Source organism: Oncorhynchus clarkii, chromosome 12 (assembly GCF_045791955.1).
Source record: "Oncorhynchus clarkii lewisi isolate Uvic-CL-2024 chromosome 12, UVic_Ocla_1.0, whole genome shotgun sequence".
NCBI lineage: Eukaryota > Metazoa > Chordata > Actinopteri > Salmoniformes > Salmonidae > Oncorhynchus > Oncorhynchus clarkii.
In genome coordinates this window covers 41,411,039-41,424,890 of record NC_092158.1, presented here as the reverse complement: position 1 = coordinate 41,424,890, position 13,852 = coordinate 41,411,039, and positions in this window count along the sequence as shown.

The following is a 13,852-nucleotide window of genomic DNA, read 5'->3' as shown; positions in this document are numbered from 1 at the left end:
ATGTTTTACACCGACCCATCCACCCCGAATAACCACCCTCCTTTAGTTTTTGCCCTAAGTGACATTCTATCCTGTGTAACCATACCTAACTTAACCTGTTGAGTAGGGGGCAGTACATTGATGTTTGGATGAAAAACGTACCCAAATGAAACTGCCTATTTCTCAGGCCCAGAATATGCATATAATTGTCAGATTATGATAGAAAACACTTTCCAGAACTGTCAAAATATTGTCTGTGAGTATAACAGAACTGATATTACAGGCAAAATTCTGAGGAAAATCCAACAAGGAAGTGCCTAAGAGAAACAAATCTCCCTGTTCCATTGCATGCCTTCCCTCCATTTCAAGGGATATCAACCAGATTCCTTTCCCTATGGCTTCCACATGGTGTGAACAGTCTTTAGACATGGTTTCAGGCTTTTCTTCTGAAAAATGAGCGAGAACAATCACATCACGTCAGTGGATGGCTGGGTGCCAGCAGAGTTTTGCATGCGCAACAGCTTGGAGCAGACATTTTCTCTCTCTCTCCTATTGAAATATTATAGATTATTTATTATAAAAACAACCTGAGAATTGATTATAAAAAACGATTGACATGTTTCTAGGAACTTTACGGATACTATTTGGAATTTACCCGTCATGACCTGCACCAGCCTGTGGATTTCTGAACAAAACGCCCCTACCAAATGGAGGTTTTTGGATATAAAAATAATCTTTATGGAACAAAAGGAACATTTATTGTGTAACTGGGAGTCTCGTTAGTGCAAACATCCGAAGATCATCAAAGTTAAGCAATTAATTTTATTGCTTTTCTGACTTTCGTGACAAATCTACTTTGCTGCTAGCTGTTTGTAATGTTTTGTCTGCTGAGAGAGATGTCCAAACATAAATGCTTGGATAGCTTTTGCTGTAAAGCTTTTTTGAAATCTGACATGCCAGGTGGATTAACAACAAGCTAAGCTGTGTTTTGCTATATTGTACTTGTGATTTCATGAAAATGAAATATTTTTAGTAATTTAATTAGAATTTGGCAGAGTGCCAAATGTTAACGAAAATGATCCCGCTAACGGGATGGGTGCGCCAAGAAGATAACATATCATATTAATTTGAGTATCCCAGGATTTACGTTGACTATGTTACGTCTAGTCTATGAAACCAGTTTTTGTTGAAGGACAATATAATTATCCTACCTAGACTAGCCTAATAATTGCTTTATTGTTTTCACGGGAGTACAAATTTCTATTCTGTCATTTGAATAATGGCGCAAAAGCCCTGTGATTTGACTGTTTCACTCCATTTGGATCAGTTGTGGGTCTACTCTCGACAGTTTATAAGGCCTAGAAAAGCACAGTAGCAGGCTAGTCTGGCTGTATTTTTACTGATACTAAGATGTGCTGTCTGTAGCGGATCATCATTCTTTCAAGTTGTCCTATAATAATGTGGCCACATATGCTCCTGGCAGCCCAATTCTTCTTCTTCTTCTTTTGTGGTTTTTAAATGGTGGTTGACAATCACAAGGTGCATTACTGTCACCAACTGAATTGGAGTGTAAATCCATTACACTTTGAAACAAAAAAGGGAAATAAAATCACCCTTCCGACTAACCCTACACATTTAAACCCATCACCTCATTCCATTACTTTGATCTTATTTGCTCCTACACCATGCCAATGGCCTGGGAGGATGGGACACTACCACTCAACACACCCTGTAACTCTTCTGAAGTTACATTTGGTACACCCAGGTACCTCTCCGCAGCTGCCACCACATCTATTTTCTGTAATTTACGTTCCATTTCTGCAATACAGTTGATAACCATTACTATGAATGCTAAGAAACTAACCATACTGAAGCATATATCACTCGTTGGCCTATCCATCTGTGCTGGCACAGATCTACTATTCACAGGGATACACTCAGGATCCCTCCCCCTTGACCCATGTTCCTCTACTTTCTTCAATGCCTCAGCATACAACACCCTCCTGACATTGGCCACGTCAACCTGTTTCTCTTGCACTGGACACTTCCGATTCCCAGCAACATGGGAACCCCTAGAGTTGACAACTTTTTCCATGGAAACTACAAATTCCTCTGTTCCTTGCCCTCCTGCACACTTCCCACATCTTGGAATCTACCTCCTACACACTGCTGTGACATGACTATAAATGTGGCACCTGAAACACCGCAGTGGATTTGACACAAAAGCTCTTACAGGATAACTCACATATCCTAACATAACTTTATCAGGTAAAGCCTCTAATTCAAAACTCAAAAGAACAGGCTGTGTCCCCTCCATTTCCCCACAATCCCGCCATGGGTCTGATTCACACCAGGAATATTCAACTTCAATTGCTCCCCCTCGGCAATTATCGCTACCCAAGAAATCACACGTTTTAAAGTTACTCTGCTGCAAGATGCAGATCTTGAAAGCAATATATAGATCTTGACCCAAGTTGCGTCGCACGAAGTGCCCGCTCCCACTGGGTGGAAGAAACACAAAAAAAACATTACAGGACCACCTCGGGTTACCTTCACCGATTCAACAGCATCCAACTATGTCTCCACCCACCCTGAAACCACATATGGATCCGCAAAAAGTCAGGGGCCCACCCTCTCATAAAATCTCACTCCTACTGGACCAGACTCATCTTTATCATGCCCATTGGTGCGAGGCTCTGGATTTTTGTTCCTTTCCCTCACAAACACTGCCTCTTCCTCATTCCCTTCAACTCCATTTCACTAACTCCATAATCACTTACCCGGAGAAAAAAGATCCTCAATTCTACACTCAAGAGACAGACATTTCTGATCCTGCTCTTCCGCCTCTTCTTCTTTCTCCGCTCCATTCCACAACCTGATCAGCCAAATACAACTCTATTAAATAATATAATAATCTTAACCCTATCCAATCCTACACCAGGCCATTTTCAAAAAAAAAACATGACTTGTTTCTGTTTCTCCACCATGTGTTTCCTCACGTTCCGAAGTATGAACATGTATGCACTCACTACCATAAGTCGCTCTGGATAAGAGTGTCTGCTAAATTACTAAAATTTTAAAAATAATAAATGTAAATGTCTCCTCTCCAATCCAAACAGCTATTCCTCATGCACCTAGAACCTAACGCTCCAATAGCCTAAATGTGTGTCATTTAACTTAAAAAATGTATTACCTTTTATATGTGGCATAAACACAACCAGTCGCAATGTTTTAATCTGAGGCTACTTGAAAAGTCTGTAGGTTTGTCCAAAATGTTACAGCATACTCAAAATGGCTTGACATTGACACCCTAACGACTCTGGCAAGTGCGCTAGTCCAGTGTCACTTTGATTAGGTCTGCACATCATGGTTCCCCAGCAGCCCCAAACATCTAAAGAATATGGTGTAGTGGAGGGTATACGCAGGTATATGCCATATACCCACGTATTTTTGACTGGGCATTGCATATACTAAATTCTCAATCAACACGGATGCTTCTCAAAGTAGTGTAGTGGAGGTATATGACATATCATTTAATAAGGCTGATTGAACAGATTACAATGTTTAGCTTAAAATATTGATAAACTATACTTCTTCACATTTTAGGCACAGCAATGTACACTGCTTTAGGCCCACGTGAATGTTTCAAAATGCAATTAGCAAGAAAACACTGTTCTAGAATGCTCACCACACATGTGAGCGGTTTCATGGACAGGGATGGAAATATCCATTAGAAATGTAGAAAGGGGGGATTTAAAGATGCAACTATCATCGTTTGCAAATGGTGAGTAGGGTAATTCCTTTGGTGGCTAGACAATAAAAGAAAGTTGAAAGAAAAACCTCAAGAACAGGAAAATAATTGCCTCCATGTTTCTATGGTGGGATTTTGGCTGTAGTCTACTTTGAAGCAAGGTAAGACATTCCTCATAATATGAAGTAAAACATCCAGGCTTCAAACAATTATGGAACAGGCAAAATATAGCAATGCTAATGATAGGCCTAAGATGGAAAGGCTTTCCCAAAAACCTTCTCAACCCTATGGCCATTTCTTTTGCAAACTCCATCTCATGTGCTATAACACATCAATACATACATTTATGAATGCACAATTATACATGTATGAAATAACCTTAATCAATGATTTGACATTTCATCATGACTTTCTTTTGTTTGCCACTTTTCAATGGTCATCTCTAATTGAAGCCATACCAACATGTCTAGATTTGTGCTTTACACACTGTTCAATTCATGCAAATGGGACGGTAACAATGCTCTCAATAGGATTTGGGTTAGCTTTTGTTGAGAATAAATCACATTATGGCCTTAATAAATTGTGTCATTACGTAAAAAATGTAAATGTATTTTATAGTCTTCAAGTCACTATTGTTTTTTATTATTTGGCTGAAGAATCACTTAAAGTCACGCTACATAGGTTTTGTCAAATTTCAGCCAGTAGTTATTAAAGTAGAACTCACGAGCCAAAACGGGTCCCCGAAGATTGTGCACAACTTCATCCATTTTGTATGATATGTTACATCTTGCAAATGAAAAAAAGATGTTCCTGCAAATTGTGTAATATGTTAGGAATTCCAATACATACATACAAATTTGAAAGTGTTTTAAGATCACGTCCAATATATATATATATATATATTAGTATACAGTTGAAGTCGGAAGTTTACATACAATTAGGTTGGAGCCATTAAAACTAGTTTTTCAACCACTTCACACATTTCTTGATAACAAACTATAGTTTTGGCAAATTGGTTAGGACATCTACTTTGTGCATGACACAAGTAATTTTTCCAATATTTGTTTACATTCAGATTGTTTTCACTTATAATTCACTGACCTACAATTCCAGTAGGTCAGAGGTTTACATACATTAAGTTGACTGTGCCTTTAAACAGCTTGGAAAATTCCAGAAAATGATGTCATGGCTTTAGAAGCTTCTGATAGGCTAATTACATAATTTGAGTCAATTGGATGTGTACCTGTGGATGTATTTCAAGGCCTACCTTCAAACTCAGTAGCTCTTTGCTTGACATCATGGGAAAATCCAAAGAATCAGCCAAGACCCCAGAAAAAAATATTGCAGACCTCCACAAGTCTGGTTCATCCTTGGGAGCAATTTCCAAAAGTCTGAAGGTACCACGTTCAACTGTACAAATAATAGTATACAAGTATAAACACCATGGGACCACGCAGCCATCATTCCACTCAGGAAGGAGACGCATTGTCTCCTAGAGATGAACGTACTTTGGTGTGAAAAGTGCAAATCAATCCCAGAACAACAGCAAAGGACCTTGTGAAGATGCTGGAGAAAACAGGCACAAAAGTATCTATGTCGACAGTACAACGAGTCCTATATCGACATAACCTGAAAGGCTGCTCAGCAAGGAAGAAGCCACTGCTCCAAAACCGCCATAAAGAAGCCAGACTACGGATTGCAACTGCACATGGGGACATAGATCATACTTTTTGGAGAAATGTCCTCTGGTCTGATGAAACAAAAACAGAACTGTTTGGCCATAATGACCATCGTTATGTTTGGAGGAAAAAGGAGGAGGCTTGCAAGCCGAAGAACACCATCCCAACTGTGAAGCACGGGGGTGGCAGCATCATGTTGTGTGTGTGCTTTGCTGCAGGAAGGACTGGTGCACTTCACAAAATAGATGACTTCATGAGGATGGAAAGTTATGTGGATATATTGAAGCCACATCTCAAGACACCATTCAGGAAGTTAAAGCTTGGTCGCAAATGGATCTTCCAAATGAACAATGAACCCAAGCATACTTCCAAAGTTGTGGCAAAATGGCTTAAGGACAACAACGTCAAGGTATTGGAGTGGCCATCAGAAAGCCCTGACCTCAATCCTATAGAAAACTTGTGAACAGAACTGAAAAGGTATGTGCAAGGAGACCTACAAACCTGACTCAGTTGCACCAGCTCTGTCAGGAGGAATGGGCCAACATTCAACCAACGTGTTGTGGGAAGCTTGTGGAAGGCTACCTGAAACGTTTGACCCAAGTTAAACAATTTAAAGGCAATGCTACCAAATTCTAATTGAGTGTATGTAAACTTCTGACCCACGGGGAATGTGATGAAATAAATAAAAGCTAAAATAAATCATTCTCTCTACTATTATTCTGACATTTCACATTCTTAAAATAAAGTGGTGATCCTAACTGACCTAAGACCATGAATGCTTACTAGGATTAAACGACGTCAGGAATTGTGTAAAAAAATGAGTTTTATTGTATTTGTCTAAGGTGTATGTATACATTAAAAAAAAATTTTGCATGTTAGTTTGGCATTAATACGTGTCACATCAGTTTGCAAACAATGTTAGAAATATGTATATATAATGTTAATAAAGCCGCATACAAACAGGGAGATCCAAAATGCAGGCGTTTCAGCCTAGCTCAGTGCTTTCTTTGGTGTTGGGGCTAGGCCAGCAGAAAATAGGAGCATTGAACCGTGATTGGCTCAGCATTGCACCGTGATTGGCTCAGTGTTCTGTCACTCATGGGACACTACATCACCCGCATTTAGTAAGGGGAGACATCAAGAATGTGAGCCCTCCTGTGTCCTGCCATAGACTTAGATTAGGAAGTGCCCTTCCAAGAAGGCTCAAGGTCATTGGCCACAGAAATTATGTCAATCACGTTATATGTACAGTAGGTATGATTGGACTGATCATGTCAATATCTTATTTTCACAATCTTAGCTAGCAGTCATCATCATGATTCATGAATTTTGTCATTTGAAGAGAAATAATGAAGAGAAAATATAGATAAAACGTATCGGTGCTCATCGGTGTCACGCCCTGACCATAGTTTGCTTTGTATGTTTATATGTTTTGTTTGGTCAGGGTGTGATCTGAGTGGGCATTCTATGTTGTATGTCTAGTTTGTCTGTTTCTGTGTTTGGCCTGATATGGTTCTCAATCAAAGGCAGGTGTTAGTTATTGTCTCTGATTGGGAACCATATTTAGGTAGCCTGTTTTGTCATTGTCTATGTTAATTGCTTGTGTCAGCACAGTTCTTATTATAGTGTCATATTCGGTTATTGTTTTGTATAGTTTGTTCAAGTGTTCTCTGTTCATTAAATTCACGATGAGCACATACCACGCTGCATTTTGGTCCTCTGATCCTTCCAACTACTCCTCCTCAGACGAGGAGTACGACGATCGTGACAATCGGCCATTGGACATTAACATTACACAACAATTTGGAGATTACAAATTCAACAATGAGTGGTTTGTATGGAATTGGTGACATTGGCTAACTGCAAGCATTGCAACTGGTAAAATACGTTTTGAACCATCATTCAACTTGGTATTGTAAATCTGCATATTTCTCTTTGATGACAATTTGCCCACGAAGGACTGCTGCGCCACTTTCCTATTCAAACACATCACAACCGTGAGTCCAAAAATGTCTAATGCTGCTTCATAAATTATGTTTATGGGCACCGTTTGTCACCGTTATAGAGCAATTATTGTATTGTTTAGTGTTGTGGCTTTGCTGGCATGCATCTAAACCATACTGTTTTCCCCCACCAAGATTTACATGCTAAAATCACCACTGCATATTGGACACATCTTGGGCTCAAAAGTGACCCATTACACACCTGAAACAGACCACATTGATGGAATGGTGGAATTTGAAATTATGTTTGCTGGTTGTAATTGTTTTTTCTTTCTCTAGGACTCCTCAATTGCATGGGAAACTGGATGCTGCATTAGATATAGAATATACCGGCTACAAAACATTGAAAAACATTCAGCCAAGCCTGACTTGTGTACCATTTGAGTCGCCACCATTTCAAATGTGTCACTGAGCAGCATGTTGCCTTCTGGCTTCCAGCGGTACATTGATTGGATGTTACATGGTGGGGGAATGCCATGTCATCTCCAATAAAGAATCAATATGTTTCCAACACAGGAACACTTCAGAAATAAGAGCTGGTCGCCATGACAACCCAGCAATACCCAGCACCCCATCTACCTGTAGCTGGCCATCCAGGCCTATTTTTCAAATTGCAAGAGGATTTAAGCTTGTTTTTATGATTATTATGTACAGTCTAGAATACTAAGCAGTGGAGAGAAAGCACAAGCTCAATCACTTAAATCTGACAAAGTTATGTTTCAGGGAAGTTGTTCCAATATCTTAAATGACAAGCCCAATAAAAGGCTGCTGACTCAAGCTTTTGGGTGATGTTGGTTGCCTTAATATGTTAAGGCAACATTTAGATTTCTGCCAAAATAGACGTACCCAAATGTAATTATTTTTTCATGAGATGGCCTTAAACAATAACTGGTAATATTGCATAGTTTTAGAAAGGTCTGGCACTTACCTTTCTGGTAATTTTTTAAAAATAAATTCCTGAGATGTACTCTGATGACAAACTCAAGTACATAGTACAAATATGATGAATATGAAAAATCATATTTTTTTCCCTATTCAACAAGTGTGGCAATAGGGCTTGAAATGACTGAAGTACTTTCTAAATATAGTAGCAATCAAATTAAACGTTTCCTGTAACTGTAAAATAAATATGATCATACTTATAAATATGACAATCTTCTTCTGGATCATCCAAATGCTCTCTAGCAAACTTCAGACAGGCCTGGACATTTGCTCACTGTTCTTGTGATCATTTTGACCCCACGGGGTGAGATCTTGTGTGGAGCCCCAGATCGAGGGAGATTATCAGTGGTCTTGTATGTCTTCCATTTCCTAATAATTGCTCCCATAGTTGATTTCTTCAAACCAAACTGCTTACCTATTGCAGATTCAGTCTTCCCAGCCTGGTGCAGGTCTACAATTTTGTTTCTGGTGTCCTTTGACAGCTCTTTGGTCTTGGCCATAGTGGAGTTTGGAGTGTGACTGTTTGAGGTTGTGGACAGGTGTCTTTTATACTGATAACAAGTTCAAACAGTTGCCATTAATACAGGTAACGAGTGGAGGACAGAGAAGCCTCTTAAAGAAGTTACAGGTCTGTGAGAGACAGAAATCTTGCTTGTTTGTAGGTGACCAAATACTTATTTTCCACCATAATTTGCAAATAATTTCATAAATCCTACAATGTGTTTTTCTGGATTTTTTCTCATTTTGTCTGTCATAGTTGAAGTGTACCTATGACAATTACAGGCCTCTCATCTTTTTAAGTGGGAGAACTTGCACAATTGGTGGCTGACTAAATACTTTTTTGCCCCACTGTATATGTTGTCATTTTCCCTATGGGTTTTGTGGGATCTTGTTTTCTGTTTAGTGTCTGTACCTGACAGAACTGCGCTTTCACTTTTGTTATTTTGTTTGAGTGTTTTTTGAAAATAGAAATCATGAACACTTTCCACGCTGCGCTTTGGTCCACTCCTTTCGACGAGAGCCGTTTCAAGGAAACCCAGAGAGACTAAAGATAAATTCTATGTATTTTATTTCTTAGCAAATGTTTTGGGGAAGCCTGGATTTCTTTGGCATTCATGAATACACACCACTGTGCTGCTGTGAATTTGCACAGCAGCCCCTTAAAATAATAGAAAATATGGGTTTAGACAGTATCAGTCTTGATTCCAGAATTGGGATCAGGAGTGGAGGTGGTGTAAGACCTTTGCCAAGATTAAAACCCCACTGTCTAATTTAAAACATCTGATTCTTAATCATTGGAATTATTGAAATTGTTTACAATAATCACAATCTGTTGAAACTGAATGTATTTTTAGCAAAGCAATGGCATATTGGATGCAGGAAATGTAAGAAGTATTTTCTGTTTCATTCTGAAAATAAATATGCTTGACAGGTAGGGAACGATTGAAACCCCATGTGGTATGAAATCATTGTCTTCATTTCTTTATTCCATTTCCATTTCGACATCATCAGCCAAATTAGAAAATGTATCATTAAATTGCTTAGCGATTTGCTGTGGTGTTTTGTTGGCACATAGTCATTTGCATTATGCTATGATGCATAACAAAACATGTTAAATTAATATTGACAATTAAGCATGATTATTTGACAAAGCTACCCATTAAGATAAATACCTTTTTAGGGGCAATCTGCGATTGCTATATACACTTTTGGACTTTTATTTATGATATATACCCTTTGCTTCTTGAAGAATATAATTTTGATTCTCAGTAGTGTGAACCTCTGGCAGAATGACTGAAAGATTACACTGAATTAGACAACGATGCTGGCAGAGTTTCAATATTCAAGGAACAACAATGTGACATACTGTAGTTTGGTGCCACTGGGGTTAACAGTGACACTACTAATATTATAACTTCTGCATCCTCAGGCCCTTCCCATTTGTCACTGTCAGATTCTGCCAGATATATATTTAACAGCCAATTTCATTCCAATTGAACTAATCTCAGCATGGTGCATCAAACAGAGTAAGACATCAATATGCCCAGGTCTTTACTATCAGTGCTGTTAATATACAGCCTCACCTAATGCTTGCCAAGCATTTTCTCAATTTGGAATTCATCAGGTGAAAGAATTCAGTCAGACACATGGCATCCTACCGTAACAGCTTTATTGACCTTGAAAAGGATCAAACATTAATAAAACAACTGACACTCATAACCCCCTAGTTCTTGCGCTTTGCATCAAACTGTCACAGATATTTATTGTGGGGTGAAAATGTCCTGACAAAAAGTGACTCTTCAAAAAGGCACTATCTAGAACCTAAAAGGGTTCTTTGGCTGTACCCGTGGAGATCCCTTTTTGGATCCAGGTAGAACCTGAAAGGGTTCCATGTAGAACCCTCGGTGGAAAGGGTTCTACATTGAATCCTTTTCCACCGAGGGTTCTACCTGGAATCCAAAGGGTTCTACCTGGAAACAAAAAGGGTTCTCCGTGAAACCAAAAAGGGTTCTCCTATGGGGACAACCCAAGAACTATTTTGTCACCCTTTTTTCTAAGAGTGTACGCAAATTGTTTCAATGCTTATCAATATCAAATAATTTATGGGTAGCAAATAAAGAGACTGCCCCTAAAAAGCAACTTCTCATTTATGGGGCATCAATATGAGTCATAAATATTTATTCTAGTGTCAAAATTGACCATAAAGTATACATAGAATAATTTTGGCCATAAAGTCAGTCCTGTCCAAAAAATGAGTTTTGGAAGTAAATGCATTGACTTACTTGAGGGTTGGGCTGGAATTATAATTATGTCAACAATAAATTAACCTTTCTGCCCAAAACACAGGATTGCAACACCCTTATAAAAGCCAACTCCATGTGCAAATTGTCCTTTTTGAGGCTAAGCGAAAAGTCCTCTACAGATTTTCCATTCTGTCCCAAAGTCTGCAGTAATGACAGCTTTGTGTGAAATAAACATTTTGCTCTGAAATGTTTTTCTAATTTCAACCAAGTAGCAATGGGCTTCCATACTAAATTGATGCTAACTGGGAATGCAGTTCACACAATTTAGATGGCCAGATAACAGCCGATGCTGGCTGTCAATGATCAAACCCTTGAGCAGTGGTGGTGAGTATAGCTAGACCCTGCTGGTTATGTATCTGTATATTTTGACAATCATTATCACTATCATAATGCTAGCATGGCAGGCTATCTGACATTAGCTATCTAGCTCCCTAGCTAGCTGGCTACCACAATAAAACTCAGATTTGAATTGGAAACAGGATCACTTTTAAAAAGGAGGCAAATAGTAAGTAGGAAGACCTTTTGTCATGATTGACATTAGCTGCCATATAAGTCAGTTAGGTTTATGTACTCTTGTTTGTATATTTCTGTTTTTGTATTGTTGTGCTCATAATAAAATAAAATAAATATAATAATAAAAAAAACATTAAAGTATAGCCAGCTATCTAAGATTGAGGGGACACCACTTTATAATAGCTAGATAACATTAACATTACTAGCTATTTTTGACGAACTTGATACTAATGGTGACATTGCCATCTCCTTAAAGGAAATTTGACGACATCCTAATGATGACAAAGTTGTTTCCCACTGATTATTTGCCTACTTTAGCATGCCACTATATATTAATGCAATTTAGACGAAACAGTCACATTTGTATCCGTTCAGAATGTAAGGCACCAGTAGCCGTTGGATACGTTCATAACAATGAACTGACACGGCTGAATGACGGAGGTGCATCCCATGTCTAGGGCAAAAATAAATATTGGATGCAGCTATAGTGGTCACTATAGCATTTGCTACTACAACTGTGCATTAACTAGGAGCAACAAACCAAAACCAACCCAGGGCCATAGCAAAACATGTCACAGTTGAATCTAATCCAATCTGGAGCTACAGTCAGTCTACATCGGTAAAGCATATAATTACACTGAACAAAAATATAAGTGCAACATGCAACAATTTCAAAGATTTGACTGAGTTCATATAAGGATGATAACAGATGATAGGCATCATTTCTTTGAGTCATTACTGAATTCTTTAATGTAACAAATCAAACATTAAACCTTGTAAACAATTCATGGTAATTCATGGTAACCTCGTAAATAATTTATTTATACCCGCCGTATATTTGAAACAGGTGTTAATTTGCTGAAATGTGTGCCGTTGCGTGGCTATTAGAATGGACAGGTGGCTATTTTAATAGCATCCCGGAGTCGCCTCTTCACTGTTGACGTTGAGGCTGGTGTTTTGCGGGTACTATTTAATAAAGCTGCCGGTTGATGACTGTGTGGCATCTGTTTCTCAAACTAGAAACTCTAATGTACTTGTCCTCTTGCTCAGTTGTGCACCGAGGCCATTAAAAATATGCCGTTTCCAGCTACCATAGTCATTTACAACATTACCGTCTCCACTGTATTTCATATCAATTTGCTGTTATTTTAACGAGATCTGACTTCATTGGAATACATCTACAACTTTTCCAAAATTTCTATTTTTTTTATCAATATACCACACAACCATTTTGTTGGAATATCTCCAAAATGTTGTGATGACACAGATAACATTTTTTGTTGAGCAAGAGCAGTGGCAGCCAGGGAAAGTGTTGGGGAAATAATTTTGTGATATCTTGTGGTCTTAATGGGAATTACAGGGGGCGCAGTTACCGCAGGTGGCTAGTAAACTCCTAGTACTCTGTAGTTAAATGCACTAAAGAGGAACAATGGGTACATATTGAAGATGCGCATACTCATGTCCAGAATATTTTTATGTGTCTATTTTCAAAGGATGAAGCTAAAAACATTAAGAACACTAAGAATGCGGAAGAAAATGAAACATATTCTACAAGAACCAATATGACTTCCTAAAAACAGAACCTAATGGAACAATCCTTGGATAGCTTTTCAGAATTCACTGATAAATTAGTCCACATGGAAAACTAAAGGCATAACCGTAAATGACTTGGTAAGATTTCCATGACAGAATTAAAAAGTAGTTTTGTACTGACCAATGTAGATACATAAACTATTGGAACCAAGACTTAAAAATAATTGATTTTAGCACAGGATGGAGGGAAAGTTGGAGCATAACTAAAGTTAATGAAAATGTATGCTTAATCCAGTATGAACTAATTTATAGAATGTACTATACAAGAGAAAAAATTCACAAATTCTAAAGCACAACGGCAGAGTCATGTCTTAAGTGTAAAACTAATAATGACTCGGTAATCCATGCTTTCTGGGAATGCTATAAAGTCTGTAGTTGTGGGCGGAGCTGGAGGGTTGACTGTCGGAAGTATTACAATGTAAACTTACTTTCAATCGATCTGTCTGCATATTTCATGACATGACATATGGGGGTGTAGTGAGATACCGGATGGGATGGACGATTCTCTTCTCATCACCAATCTTGAAAAAAAGTATACTAACAACTTGGAAATCAATTAATCCACTATCATTAACACAATGCAAAAAT